At 40.2% G+C, this 15991-nt stretch overlaps 1 pseudogene; it reads left to right on the plus strand.

Annotated features, from left to right (window-relative positions):
* The first annotated feature begins 12854 nt into the window (after positions 1–12854).
* LOC131765714 (14 kDa phosphohistidine phosphatase-like) lies at positions 12855–13232 on the plus strand (annotated as a pseudogene).
* Positions 13233–15991: the final 2759 nt, after the last annotated feature.

A 15991-nucleotide genomic window follows, 5' to 3' on the forward strand; every position in this document is an offset into this window, starting at 1 on the left:
TTTTGAGAAACCTCCATACTGTTTTCCATAGTGGCTGCACTAATTTTCATTCCCACCAACAGTGCATGAGAGTTCTCTTTTCTCCACATCTTTACCAATGCTTGTTATTTGTTGTATTTTGATAATAGCCATCTTGACAAGTGTGAGGTAATATCTCATTGTGGTTTTGATTTGCATTTCCCTGATGATTAGTGATGTTGAGCATCTTTTCATATGCCTGTTGGCCATCTGTGTGTCTTCTTTAGAAAAATGTCTATATAGGTCCTCTGCCCATTTTTTAATTGGGTTGTTTTTTTGATGTTGAATTGTATGTTTTCTTTGTGTATTTTTGGATATTAACCACTTATAGGATATAACATTTGCAAATATTGTCTCTTATTCAGTAAGTGGCCTTCACTGTACTGAAGCTTTTTGGTTTGATGTAGTTTTATTTGTTTATTTTTGCTTTTGATTCGCTTCTGAGGAGACACATCCAAAAAACAATTACTAATACTGATGGCAAAGAGATTATTGCCTATGTTTTCTACCAGAACTTTCATCACTTCAGGTCTTACATTTAAGTCTTCAATCCATTTTTAATTTATTTTTGTACATGGTGTGAGAGAGTAGGCCAGTTTGATTCTTTTGCATGTAGCTATCCAGTTTTCCCGATGCCATTTATTGAATAGACTGTCTTTTTCTCCACTGTATACTCCTTTTTTTTTTTACTTTTGGCCACACCACGTGGCATGTGGGATCTTAGTTCCCTGACCAGGGATCGAACCCACACCTCCTGCAGTGGAAGCATGGAGTCTTAACTGCCAGACCACCAGGGAAGTCCCTCCATTGTATATTCTTGCCTCCTTCGTTGTATTAATTGACCATACAAGGATAGGTTCAGTTCTGGGCTCTCTATTCTGTTCCATTGATCTAGATGTCTGTTTTTGTGCTATTACCATACTGCTTTGATTCCTGTAGCTTTGTAGTATAATTTGAAATCAGGGCACATGATGCCTCCAGCTTAATCAAGATTATTTTGACTATTTGAGGTTTTTGGTGTTTCCATACAAATTTTAGAATTATTTGTTTTAGTTCTATGAAAACTGCCACTGTTATTTTGATAAGCATTGCACTGAATTGGTAGGTTGCTTTGGGTAGTATGGTCATTTTAACAATATTAATTCTTTCAATCCATGAGCATGATATATTTTCCATCTGTGTCATCTTCAGTTTCTTTCATCGGTATCTTACGGTTTTCTGAGTGCAAGTCTTTTACCTTCTTAGATAGATTTATTCTTAGGTATTTTATTCTTTTTGATGCAGTTGTAAATGGGATTGCTTTCTTCATTTCTCTTTGTGATAGTTCATTGTTACTGTATAGAAATGCAACAGATTTCTTTATATTAATTTTGTATCCTGCAGCTTTACCAAATTCATTAGTGTGTTCTAGTAGTTTTTTGGTGTTGTCTTTCAGATTTTTCTGTATATACTATCATGTCATCTGCAAATAGTGTCAGTTTTATTTCTTCCTTTTCTATTTGTATTCCTTTTATTTCATTTTATTGTCTGAGTGCTGTGACTAGACTTCCAATATCAAGTCTAATAAAAGTGGAGAGAGTGAGCATCCTTGTCTTGTTCCTGATCGTAGAGGAAATACTTTTCAGCTTTTCACCAATGAGTATGATGTTAGCTGTAGGCTTGTCATATACGGATTTTATTAGATTGAGTTATGTTCCCTCTATACCCACGTTGTTGAGAAATTTTATCATAAACGAATGTTGAATTTTGTGAAAAGCCTTTTCTGCATCTATTGAGATGGTTATATGATTTTTATGCTTCAATTTGTTAAGGTGGTATATTACATTAGTTGATTTGTAGATATGAAACATCCTTGCATACTTGGGGTAAATCCAGCTTGATTATGGTGTATGATCCTTTTACTGTATGGTTGAGTTGGGTTTGTTAATATTTTGTTGAGGATTTTTGCATCTATGTTCATCAGTGATATTGGCCTGTAATTTTCATTTTTTGTGTTATCTTTGTCTGATTTTGGTATCAGGGTGATGCTGGCTTTGTAGAATGAGTTTGGAAGCATTCCTTCCTCTGCAGTTTTTGGGAATATTTTGAAAGGGATGGATGTTAACTCTTTTCTAAATATTTGGAAGAATTCACCTGTGAAGCCATCTGGTCCTGGACTTTTGTTTGTTGGGAGTTTTTAAAATTACTGACTAAATTGCATTACTGATCATTAGTCTGGTCATGTTTCCTATTTCTTCCTGAGTCTGTTTTGGGAGATTGTATATTTCTATGAATTTGTCCATTTCTTCTAGGGTTGTCCTTTTTTTTTTTTTTTTTTTTTTTTTTGTGGTACATGGGCCTCTCACTGCTGTGGCCTCTCCCGCTGTGGAGCACAGGCTCCGGATGCACAGGCCCAGCGGCCATGGCCCACGGGCCCAGCCGCTCCACGGCACACGGGATCCTCCCAGACTGGGGCATGAACCCATGTTCCCTGCACCGACAGGTGGACCCTCAACCACTGCGCCACCAGGGAAGGCCTAGGGTTGTCCTTTTTATAGGCATATAATTGTTCATAGTAATGATTGTTTGTAATTCTGTGGTGTTGGTTGTAACTTCTTCATTTCTGATTTTATTGATTTGAGTGTTCTCTCTTTTTTTCTTAATGAATCTGGCTAAAGGTTTATTGACTTTATCATTTCAAAAAAACAGCTTAGTTTCATTGATCTTTTCCATTTTTTTTAGCCTCTATTTCATTTATTTTTGCTCTGATCTTTATGATTTCTTTTTCCTTCTACTAAGTTTGGTTTTGTTTGTTCTTCTCTTTCTGATTCCTTTAGGTGAAAGGTTAGGTTGTTTATTTGAGTTTTTTTCCCTGTTTCCTGAGGTAGGCTTGTATCACTGTAAACTTCCCTTTGAGAACTGATTTTGTTGTGTCCCGTAGATTTTGGATCATTGTGTTTTTGTTTTCATTTGTTTTCAGGTTATTTTTAAAATTTTCTTTTTTGGTTTCTTCAGTGATTCTTTGGTTGTTTAGTAGTGTATTGTTTAGCTTCCATGTGTTTATGCTTTCTGTTTTTTTTTTTCTTGTAGTTGATTTCTAGTCTCAGAGCCTTGTGGTTGGAAAAGATGCTTGATATAATTTCAGTTTTCTTAAATTTATTGGCATTTGTTTTGTGGCCTAGCATGTGCTCTATCCTGGAGAATGTTCCATGTGCACTTGAAAGAATGTGTATTCTGCTGCTTTTGGATGGAGTGCTCTCTACATATACATAAGTCCATCTGATCGAATGTGTCATTTAAGGCCAGTGTCTACTTATTATTTTCTCTCTGGATGATCTATCTATTGATGTAAGTGGGGTGTTAAAGTCCCCTACTATTATTATGTTACTGTCAATTTCTCCCTTTGTGTCTGTTAATATCTGCTTTATATATTTAGGTGCACCTATGTTGGGTGCATATATATTTACCATCATTATACCTTCTTCTTGGATTGATCCCTTGATCATTATGCAATGTCTTTCTTTGTCTCTTGCTACAGTCTTTGTTTTAAAGTCTATTTTGTCTGATATACTTATTACTACTCTGGCTTTCTTTTTTGTCCATTTGCATGGAATACCTTTTTCTTTTTTCTTTTTTTTTTTCTTTTTGTGGTACGCGGGCCTCTCACTGTTGTGGCCCCTCCCGTTGCAGAGCACAGGCTCCGGACGCGCAGGCTCAGCGGCCATGGCTCACGGGCCCAGCCGCTCTGCGGCATGTGGGATCCTCCCGGACTGGGGCACGAACCCACGTCCCCTGCATCAGCAGGTGGACTCTCAACCACTGCGCCACCAGGGAAGCCCTGGAATACCTTTTTCATCCCCCTACTTTTAGTCTGTGTGCATCTGTAGATCTGAAGTGAGTCTCTTGTAGGCAGTGTACATATGGGTCTTGTTTTTGTATCCATTCAGCCACTCTGTGTCTTTTGATTGGAGCATTTAGTTCATTTACATTTAAAGTAATTATTATGTAGGGACTTATTGGTATTTTTTTAATTGAGAATTATTTTTGTAGTTCTTTTCTGTTCCTTTCTTCTCTTCCCTAGTGATTTGATGACTAACTTTAGTGTTATGTTTGGATTTCTTTCTCTTTTGTATGTGTGTATCTATTATAGATTTTTGGTTTGTAATTACTGTGGTTTATATATAGTAATATATATATGATAATTTTATATGCATATATAAAAAATAGTATATATATGATTATTTTAGGTTGCTGATCTCTTAAGTTCAAACATATTTTAACAACCCTGCATTTTTACTCACCACCCCCCACCCACATTTACTGTTTTTGACACCATATTTTACATCTTTTTGTTTTACATACCCTTAACTGCTTATTGTAGATATAGATGATTTTACTACTTTTATCTTTTAAACTTTCTACTAGCTTTATAAGTGGTCATGTTACTACCTTTACTGTATAATTACCTTTACCAATGAGATTTTTCCTTCCATAATTTTCATAATTCTAGTTGTGACCTTTTTTTGTCTTAAAGAAGCCCCTTTAACATTCTTGTACAGCTGGTTTGGTGTTGCTGAACTCTTTTAGCTTTTGCTTGTCTATAAAACTTCTGATCTTTCCTTCAAATCTGAATGAAAGCCTTGCTGGGTAGAGTCGTTTGGTTGCAGATTTTTCCCTTTCATCACTTTTTTTTTTTTTTTTTTTTTTTTTTTTTTTTTTTTTTTTTTTTTTTTTTTTTTTTTGCGGTATGTGGGCCTCTCACTGTTGTGGCCTCTCCCGTTGCGGAGCACAGGCTCCGGACGCACAGGCTCAGCGGCCATGGCTCACGGGCTTAGTTGCTCCGCGGCATGTGGGATCTTCCCGGACCAGGGCACGAACCCGTGTCTCCTGCATCGGCAGGCGGACTCTCAACCACTGCGCCACCAGGGAAGCCCTCCCTTTCATCACTTTAAACATATTATGCCATTCCCTTCCGGCCTTCTGCAGGGTTTCTGCTAAGAAGTCAGCTGATGGCCTTATGGGAGTTCCTTATACGTAACTTGTTGCTTTTCCCTTGCTGCTTTTTAGATTCTTTCTTTATCTTTAATTTTTGCCATTTTAATTACAGTGTGCCCTGGCATCTTCCTCTTTGGTTGATCCTGCTTGGGACACTGTGATTCCTGGACCTGGATGTCTGTTTCCTTTCCCAGGTTAGGGAAGTTTTCAGCTATTATGTTTTCAAATATGTTCTCTGCCACTTTCTCTCTCTCTTCTTCTTCTGGGTCCTTTATAATGCAAATGTTAGTACACTTGATGTTGTCCTACAGTTATCTTAATCTATGCTCATTTTGTAAAATTGTTTTCTTTTTTCTGTTCAGCTTGAGTGATTTCCATCATTCTGTCTTCCAGCTTACTGATTTGTTCTTCTGTATTACCTAATGTTGATTCCTTCTATTGTATTTTTTATTTCAGTTATTTTATTCTTCAGCTCTGTTTCATTCTTTTTTATATTTTCTAACTCTTGTTAAAGTTTTTACTGTGTTCATCCATTCTTCTACCAAGATCTTAGAGCATCTTTATGATCATTACCTTGAACTCTTTATCAGGTAGATTGCCTATCTCCACTTCACTTAGTTCTTCTGGGGTTTTATCTATTTCCTTTGTTTGGAACATATTTCTCTGTAGACTCATTTTGCCTAACTCACTGTTTTTATTTCTGTGTTTCTGGTAGGTTGGTTATGTTTCCCAATCTTGGAGAAGTGGTCTTTTGTAGGAGACATTCTATGTGTCCCAGCAGTGCACTGTCTTCTTGTCACCAGAGCTATATGCACTACGGGTGCCCCCAGTGTGGGTTGAGTGAGCCCTTCTGTTGTAGCAGGCTGACTATTGTGGGCAGTCTGGTAGGCCTGGATGGCCCCCAGTTCAGTTGGTTTCCAGGCCCTGACTTCTGTGGAGGCTGCCAGCTGCTGGTGGGCAGGGCAGGGTCCCAAATCTGCTGGGTGTAGAGCTCCTGGGGGTCCCAGGGCTAGTGCTGGCCTTCTAGTGGGCAGAGCCAGGTCCCAGGGTGGCTGACTGTGGGGCTTGCAGTGCCTGATCTAGTGTCAGCTTGCCAGGGGCAGGGCCAGTTCCTGACTTTACTGGCTGCAGGTTCTAGGGTGTCCCAAAGGTGGTGTTGGCCTGCTGATGAGTGGGGCTAGATCCCAGAGCAGCTGGCTGAGGGGCCTAAGCTGTCTAGTTGTCAGCCTGCTGGTGGGCAGGGCTGGGGCCCAGGGAATCCCAGGGCTAGTACTGGCTCACTGGTGGGTGCAGCTAGTCCTAGGGTCTCTGGCTGTAGGACTCTAGGAGTCCAGGTATTGGTGTTGGCCCACTCATGGGTGGGCCTGGGGCCCATGGGTCCCAGGGCTGGCTCCAGCCTGCTGACAGGTGGGCTGGGTCCTGACACTGTAGGTTGCAGGGCTGCACTGGTCCTGGAGCTGGTGTTGACCTCTGGTGGGCAGGGCTTGGGCCCAGGGCATCCCAGGGCTAGTGCCCTCTTACTGGTGGACAGGTTCAGATCTTGGGCCTAGTGCTGGCCCACTGATGGGCAGAGCTGGGTTCTGATATCTTTAGCTGCAGGGCCACAAGGCTCCTGGAGCTGCTGTTGGCCCACTGGTAGGTGGAACCAGGAGCTGAGGTCACTGGCTGCAGTTCCCAGGGGTCCCTGAGATGGTGGGTGAGGCTGATCTTGGATCTAGTGCTGGCAATACAGGGCATCTGAGGGCTTAAAGGGTCCTAAGGAAGCCAGCCTGCTGGTGGGTGGGGGCAGGGCAGAGCCCTGAGGCTAATAGGCTAGAGGGAGAATTCCAAAATGGCACTTGCCAGCACCAGTTTCCACGTGGTAGAACCAGCTCCCCAAAATGGCTTCAACCAGTGTCTGTATCCCCAGGGTGAGCTCCGGTTGCCTCCTGCCTCTCTGGGAGCCTCTCCAAGATCAGCAAATGGGTCTGACCCAGGATCCTTTCAAATTACTGCTTCTGCCCTGGGTCTTGGAGCATGTGAGATTTTGTGTGCACCCTTTAAGAATGTAATTTCTTTACTACAGCCCTCTGGCTCTCCTGAAATAAGCCCTGATGGCCTTTCAAAGCCAAATGTTCTAGGGGTTCATCTTCCCAGTGCAGGGCCCCTGGGCTGGGGAGCCCAATGTGAGGCTTAGTCCCCTCATTCTTTGGGGACAACCTCTGCAGTTGTAATTATCCTCGCATTTGTGGGTTGACTACGCCAGGGCTCTGGGTCTTTATACTGAATCTCCACCCTTCCTACTTATCTCAATGTGGTTTCTTTTTTATATCTTTAATTACAGAAGATCTTTTCTGCTTATTTTCAGGTTTTTCTCATCAATAGTTGCTCTGCAATTTTTACAATTTTGGTGTGTCTTTGGAAGGAGGTGAGATCAGGTGCCATCTTGGACACCAGAATCTTAGTCACAAGAAGGCTATCAGAAGCAATGTGGTTACAGTCTTCCTTGGCATATCCAAAAGGAGAGAGATTTTCAGTTTCTCCTCTTAAAATCAACAACTAATAAGATATTGACAAGCTTTCTTAATTAATTTCCTCACAGGCTAAATTTCTTGGACATCTCTGTTCACTTGGACCAAAATGGCTCTTCAGAATGCAATTGATTTACATAATAGGAAAATTCCAGAAACAGAAAACTATTATTTGCATTGGTAGACTCTAAGTGTGAAATATTCTTGGTAGGTGTGGTAATTAAGCAAAAGTAAGAAGTACACATTTGTTCACTTCTAAAACATTTCAGCTCATGGATAGATCTTAGATCTAGAACACTGATGACCTTCCAAAATTCAAAATAAGTAATTCTAAGGTTGGTATCATTTCAACTGAAAAAATATAAACTTTTAGAGACATTAAGTATAGAATTATTACCCTGTTTGGTCAGAAGAAAGGTACCTTAGACTTCAATTCAACATCTAATTATGATAGATGCAGTCTAATTTCAAGCTAAAATAAAGATATTTATTCTTGCTTAATTCTCCTAACCATAAATTTCTTCTGGAATAAAAGAAACATTTGAACATTAAAATGGTATTTTTAATATTTATCTTTTTTTTTTTTTTACAAAGAACCTTAACTTTACATGAAAGCATCAAAAACAGCATACTCATCTAAGGTCAAATATGTTATTTACTTATCAATTTGGTTTCTTTAAAAAATTCAGTTGTTAAAGAATTATGGCTTCCTGCAAGTAGTTAATAGGTTATAATATGTAGACAAACTTAGAACAGTTCAGGATAGAATGATTTTAAATAAAATTTACTACCTTATTGTCCTATGACCACTTATTTCTTTGGTAACACTTGCACTTTTTTTTTCTGAAAAAGTGTCAGGAATTGACTAGACTAAAAGAATTTTATACCTTGCCACATTTTCCCCCAAGGCAAGTTGGCAGGGAGCAGAGACTGGCTGTTAAGTCTCAGTAACCAGAGGAGCCTGGTGTTTCCTTGGCAAAGTAAATGTGGACCTAATTTCTGGCTCTAAGCATAGGAGAGAAATAGAACAATGACCAATGATGGCTGTATGAATTTTCCTCTCCTTTAAAACTCCTTTTATAAAAAGTTACAAAAGTTTTCTACATAGAAAGACTAGTGCTAGGTAGTCCCTTTCTTGTGCTAGCTTTCTTTCTTCACTTAGATTTTCTTTTCCCTATATCTTACTTTGTAGGTATAATTATATCTTTTTTCATTGCCTTGGTATTCTATTAGATTATATAAGTGAGGACAGGCCCACATTTAAAATATTTTTTTACTACCCTTCTTCCTTTATAATCTCCACATTCTAGGAACTTTATTGATAGTCTTGAGCAACTTTTAAAAAATTATTCATTGCAAATCATTTGGGTAAAGCTTCACCAATTAAGACTGATTATATAATTCAATCCGAATTAATTATGAAATAATTAATACAATTTTATTCCTCTCATGAATATAACATTTATCATGAACATTAATGAAAGAAATCTGCTTTAATGTACACATAAGAATGATCTGCATTGGCTTATGACTTGTTGAATTACAAATAGTTTCTTCTAAAGTGTTTGAGCATAACTCTTCTCTTAATTAGTTTAAATGTGAACACACAGCTACTTTACTGAGCTCTTTGAGAACAGGAAGTGAGTACTTATCTCTGTGAACCTATTACTTAACAAGTCCTGGGACATAGTAGTTACTCAATAAATGCTTGTCAAATTAAATTTTATATGTAACTGAGTGACTAGCATTTGTTAAGAAAGAAAAACTTCTTCCTCATTCCTAGGAGAAATGGCACAGAGACTGTATTAGTTTGCTAGGGCTGCTGTAACAAAGTACTACAAACTGAGTGGCTTAAACAACAGAAATGTATTGTCTCACAGTTCCGTAGGCTAGAAGTCTGAGATCGAGGTATTGGCAGAGTTGGTTCCTTCTGCAGTCTGTGAGGGAAGGATATATTCCTCTCCTCGGCTTGTAGATTGACTCTGTTCTCTATGTCTCTTCACATTATTTTCTATCTCTCTCTGTGTCTGTGTCCAAATATCCTCTTCTTCTAAGTGCTCTGGTCACGATGGATTAGGACCCACCCTAATGACTTCACTTTAACTTGATTAGCTCTGTAAAGGCCCTATCTCCAAATAAGGCATTCTGAGGGACTAGGAGTTAGAACTTCAACATATAAATTTTAGGGGGTCACAATTCAATTCATAAGCAGCACTGAAAGACTAGGGTCTGACTTAGTATTTGTGTGGCATAACTGAATAAATGTGTTCATGCTCCAAAAAATACACTGGAATATAGTATCTAGGTCAGTGTCCAGTCTCTACCTTCAATAAGGTGCCTCTAGGGAAGTTTGCATTACAAAATATATATATATATTTTTTTGGTGGTACGCGGGCCTCTCACTGCTGTGGCCTCTCCCTTTGCGGAGCAAAGCCTCCGGACGCGCAGGCTCAGCGGCCATGGCTCACGGGCCCAGCCGCTCCACAGCATGTGGGATCTTCCCGGACCAGGGCACGAACCCGTGTCCCCTGCATCCGCAGGCGGATTCTCAACCACTGCGCCACCAGGGAAGCCCCAAAATATTAATCAGGTGAAAACAGCACTCAAAGGGTGAAACAGAGATATATCAGTAAGGATACTTTGAACTGTGAGTAAAAGACATCCTCAGTTTAAATAGACTTAAGCCATAGGGATATTTACTATTATACATGATAAGAAATCCTGAGGTAGACAGTCTATAAGACTATTTAATTCAGTGTCTGAAGGACCCTGTTTCTTTCCATTGTTTTCCTTGCCTAAGCATGTCAGCTTTGTACATAGCAAAAAGCTCTGCTAATGGTTACCAGATGGCTGCAGCAGGCCCTTACACTGTAACCTGACATGATAAAATAAAGGGCAGAGGGAAGCTGTGATTTCCTTGTGTGTTTTTTTTTAAGTAGGAAAATATTTACCAGAAGTCTTCTAGCAAACTTTTCTTCATATGTCATTGCTCAGTACACCCATGTCTAAAACAGTTACCAGCAAGGAGAACAGAAAAATCATGACTGGCCTAGACTAGTCAGGATTTACCTCATGGGAATGGGCATGAGACCAATGTCTCCTGATGCGCATGGACATGTAGAAAAGGGTGGGTACCTGAACAAAAGTAGGGCTCTTTCAATAAGAAGGGAAAACATATGGAGTAGACAACCAACACTATCACATAAGTCAAACCTCATACCTCCTTTTTCCCACGTACAATCTAAAAAAATGTCCATACCTACATGAGACATTATCATTATCTCTCCAGTGGGAGAGATCCCAAAGTCTCAGCCAGCAACCACATCCAGCGCCGAGGCCAAGGGCTCTCTGTCAGGTCTGGACATGGCTTCTTGTGAACCCATGGCTTAAAGTTTTCCACCTCAAACATTTTCAGTATGAAATAATAGAGAAGGAACAAGATAAATATAATTGAAACTCTTATTTGGAAAGCGGAGAATGGAAATGACATTCAGTGGATATTGGCCCATAGCCCATATCATATCCTATTAGAAAGAAAAGAGGACTGCCCACCCTAGTAGTGATGAGTCCCTTGGTCAGCCAATATGGTAGTCTCTGATTCTGTTTTTTGGGATAACCCATTGCTTTCTATTGCCCTTAGTTCTGTTCTTTTGGGAACATCTTCCTTGTTCATTGTCTTCTATGGCCACGTTTGAAACAGGTATTAGATAGTTTAGCACTTTTTGTTAGTGTGAGTTTGGGGTGCTGGGAGGATGCCTAAGGAATTGAACTGTCACAGAACTGCTCATTGCTGTGGATTGGCCAGGCTTAGAATTTCTTTGATAGTCAATTCCCTAAGAGACTTAGTGGTTCCTGATTTCTTTTGGCTAATTCCACAAGTCAGTAAATACGGTCAAAGAGCCCAAATAGACATAGTCTTTGGGTCTGAGCACTTCAGTCTTCTAGCCATAGACATCTCTCTGAGATCTGCCCATTCCCCTAGTTCACATTTTGATGACCTATGTTGCCAGTGTAATTGACAACAATGAATGTAGATAGAGAAGCCCCTTCTGTAAACCTATATTTGACATAAAACTAGGTGCCTTTGGCCAATGTAAGTTATTTAGCAGGACATCTATAGGAGAAACTTTGGCAACTAACTTTATCTCCTACTACTGCCTCCCACATCCTTCTCTGTTTTCAGCTTAAGCTTCCGTCTTTGTTATATGTTTTTAGTGAAAACCATAAGAAGTAGTCAGCATTTACTGACATTCTCATTCTTACTACCATTTTCCCTAATATTAGACACTACTACAATACTTCAGTTGTTTTCAAATTCAAACAACAGAATACCCCAACTCAGATTATCTTAAACAGTGAGAATATTTGTTATTCAGATAATAAGAAGGCTGAAAATAGTGTTCCATCAGTTAAATGACATTATCAAGGCCTTGGGTTTTTTTCCATTTTTCTATTTTGTCATTTTAAGCATATCAACTTTGTTCTCAGGCTAGCTTCTCCCATGGCTGCACCAGGTTCATACAACCTATCCTACATAATGTCCAGTGGAAGAAGCTAGGCTCAGGTATTGGGTAGACAACTAAAATGTTCACTATAAATGTCTAGATAGAAGAGTGCTGATGGTTAATGCTAAGAAAGATAGCCAATGGGTACATCAGTTTAGAAGCAAAGGTGGTAGGCAAAAGTGGTAGAGAATTGCATCTTTTAGAATACATTCAGCTGCAAATAACAGAAACCCAACTGAAAGTGGTGGCTTAAACAGTAGGAAAATTTACTGGTTCGGACAGCGGAAGTCCAGAGGTAGACTAGGCTTCAGGTATGGTTAAAACTCAGTTCAACAACATCATCAAGGACCCAGGATAACATTAGTTCTATCCTAAAGTGGTTTTCTCATAGTCATAGGGTGGTAGTAACAATTGAAGCTACCTGCTTCTTTGTTTAAAAAAAAAAAGCCATCTCTTCTAATGACTCACTTATAAGTGAGGAAACTTTTCCTAGAAGCCTCCAAACAATCTTCTTGGCATGTCTTATTGGCCTAGGAACAGTCATGTGCCTATTCCTAAACCAATCTGTTTCTAAAGGAATGCCATGTGCTGATTGGTTTAAGCATTAGGTCCTAGACCAATTATAGGCAAAAAAGAATCAGAGATTGGGGCAGACTTTTCAGGGCCTGCCTCACATGTCTAGGTCAGTTCCTTAAGCCAAATGGCTGATGCACGGTGTCAGGAGGTGGGATAGATGTTGAAGAGATTACCTCAGTGTCTACTACACGAGTGGAAGCCAACATTAAGGGATACCCCGGGTCATGTGGGGAAGGGCCTCGGGCCGCAGGGTCGAGCGCACTCTGGGAACATGGCAGCGGCGAACCTCGCCCAGATCCCTGACGTGGACCTCGACTGCAACAGCATCTTCAAGTATGTGCTGATTCGAGTCCATGTGGTGCTGCCCTCCGGGGCCCTGGCCAGGGAGAGCAAAGAGATCGTGAGCGGCTACAAGTGGGTGGAGTACCATTCCGACATCTACAGACAAGGTATCAGGCGAGATGCAGAAGGGCTATGACTGCGAGTGCCTGGGGGGTGGGTGCATCTCCCACCAGAGAAAGGACAAGAAGATCCACGTGTACGGCTACTCCATGGGTTACATGGTCGCGCCCAGCACTGCGTCTCCACTGAGAAGATCAAAGCCAGGTACCCTGACTACAAGATTACCTGGGCCGGCCACGGCTACTGAGGTCTACCCAAGGCTGGCCGCCTCCAGCAGTCCATTGGAACTCTGCCCTCAAGGCCACCTCCCAAGGGGTTGGGCTGCACCCCCTGGCAATTTGCCGCCCTGGCCAAGCCTCAGTGCCCGGGGTTACCTCTCTAGGGAGAATTAAAAGCATCGTCACCTCCACTGGTCCCTGAAAAAAAAAGAAAATATATATATATAAAGGGACAAAAGATAAATGGCAAAGTACAAGCATGAAACAGGGCAATTCAGAGCAGGGCGCTGGCTGGAGCATGTCTTTTCTATATGATCTGTCTGGACAGTTTGACCACATAAGAAATAGAGGCTTCAATAACCAATATCTGACATTTTTATCTAATATTTCATTGTATGTATGATACAGCAGATACCTTTAATTATAATTCAGTTCATTAAATTCTTTTATCATTTCTCAAAAATTAAATTTCCTGTCAGCATCCTAAAAATGGCAATGTGACATATATGTGAGGAAGTACTAAGTATTTTACAAAATTGAGAATTTTAAGATTTTAAAATTTAAATTGTCAGTAACATTTATAGAGTTCAGTGTAAACATAGCTCTACACTAATCCCTGGAAGACTAAGCATGTTACATTAAATAAAATTTTTATTAAGTCATTTTCAGTCAGACCTGTGATTACTAAGGGTGCATGCAGTGTTAAAACCATAGATGTGGAGCATGTGTAGGGATTCTAGAATTTCATTTTAATCATCTTTGAAGATGTATAATTTTGTTTTTTAAGAAGTCAAGAAGCCCACAATAAAAGACATTTTATGTTTAAAATGTTTTTTTTCATTATCCCAGCACCGTTGGGATTATTTTGGCATAACATTTACGTTACAGAATTAAGAAGAGGGGAGCATACTTCTTGAGTAGCACATGGGCTTCTACTATGGTGTTTCTACCTTTGCTTTCAGTGTTATTTAAATCCAGGACGATGGAAGTGCTTCGGAGTGATTTTTCTAAAACTTAAATCTGATCATGTTGCTCCTCTGCTTCAGACTCATCATCAGCCGCCTCACAGCCCTCACACTGGATCCCAAACTCCTTAGTTCAGCCACAAGGGCCATCAGGAGAGACCCCTACTTACCTTTCTATTTCCTTCTCTGACTCATCTCCCTACTCTCAGTCCATATTCCAACTATACTGATGAACTATTTGCAGTTTCCCAAATCACCAAACTCTCTTCCATGCTTCTGTCAGGAGCACCTTTCATCCTCCTTTCCTCCTAATCAGCTCTCTTCTTTTTTTTTTTTTTTTTTTTTTTTTTTTTTTTTTTTTTTTTTTGCGGTATGGGGGCCTCTCACTGTTGTGTCCTCTCCTGTTGCAGAGCACAGGCTCAGTTGCCATGGCTCACGGGCCCAGCCGCTGCACGGCATGTGGGATCTTCCCGGACCGGGGCACGAACCCGTGTCCCCTGCATTGGCGAATTCTCAACCACTGCGCCACCAGGGAAGCCCTCAGCTCTCTTCTTTAGGATGCTCATCCAGGATCATCACTTCCAGTTTAGATGACCTTTCTAGGAATACACATGTCTCCCTGGGCTGATGTCTGCCATTGCACTACCTAAAACATATTCTGTTAAGGATGTTTATTCTTTTTCCCCATTAGAAGACCATGTCACCTTCACTTTTTACCTCCCTCCAGAGCTTAATAAAATATTTGGCAGTTAATAGGCACTTAATAAGCATTTTTGGGCTGAATGAATTTACTTTTTCTTACATTTGCTCATAATTAAAATAGCTATCATTTGTTAAAAAGCTTTTACATGCAAGCACTGTTGTAGATGCTTTACATTTTTTATCTCGTTTAATTTTCACACGTGTCATGTGAGTGGAAATCACTATCCTCATTTTAATGGATGAGGAAATAGGCTTAGAGAAGTTCAGTAATTTATCTAAAATTAAGTAAGAGAGCTGGGATCAACCTCAGGTCTGTCAGGTTCCAGAACTCTGCTTTTTTTCTCCATGCAACACATTATGGAGATCCTCCCTAATACCTAAGGATGAGAGGGTGCCAATCTCACAGTTATTCCAAGCAGATATACAGACTGTAAGCAGTGTTCCAAGATAAGCAGGAATCATTCCCATGGCTTAGAGTTATCATCACCTTAAGAAAAGAATACTAATCAGAAGCTGGAAGTATAGGAAATAGGATTCAGATTTTCAGGAATCAAGATCCAGAGATAAATCAGCTCTCCAGACAACTGGACTGGGTCTCAGTGTAAGGCTCCATCCCAGCAAGGAAGTGGAATACTAAGGGGGGGAATTGAAGCCCGGAGACTGAAATGTAACCAGGTTGACAGGGTTAGGGACTAACATATGGCCGGCCACCCAGGGATCACCAGATATCAAGTCTATGACAACAAGGCTAATTCTTAAGTCCCACTTAAAATATGGTGAATCTCTTAGTATATTTTCCACCCTAGACCCAGGAATTGAGCAATGATATGAGAGAGATCGGCACAGCCTGTCTCCCTGGAGAGTCAGGCAATGAGTCAAGGGAAAAAAATGTGCTGAGCAGCTTCCTAGATGAGAATTTCTGTCAAACAGTTGCTAAATCAGTGTTTAGGAAGAGAAAACTAATTGCTAACTTGATCCTTCCTGAACTTAAAAAAAGAGAGTCCTTAATTATAGTCTATTGACTTTTTTTAAAATTTATTTTTTAGCTGTGTTGGGTCTTCATTGCAGTGCACGGCCTTCTCATTGCAGTGGCTTCTCTTGTTGCAGAGCACAGGCTCTAG

The sequence above is a fragment of the Kogia breviceps genome, chromosome 11 (genome assembly GCF_026419965.1).
Source record: "Kogia breviceps isolate mKogBre1 chromosome 11, mKogBre1 haplotype 1, whole genome shotgun sequence".
Lineage (NCBI taxonomy): Eukaryota > Metazoa > Chordata > Mammalia > Artiodactyla > Physeteridae > Kogia > Kogia breviceps.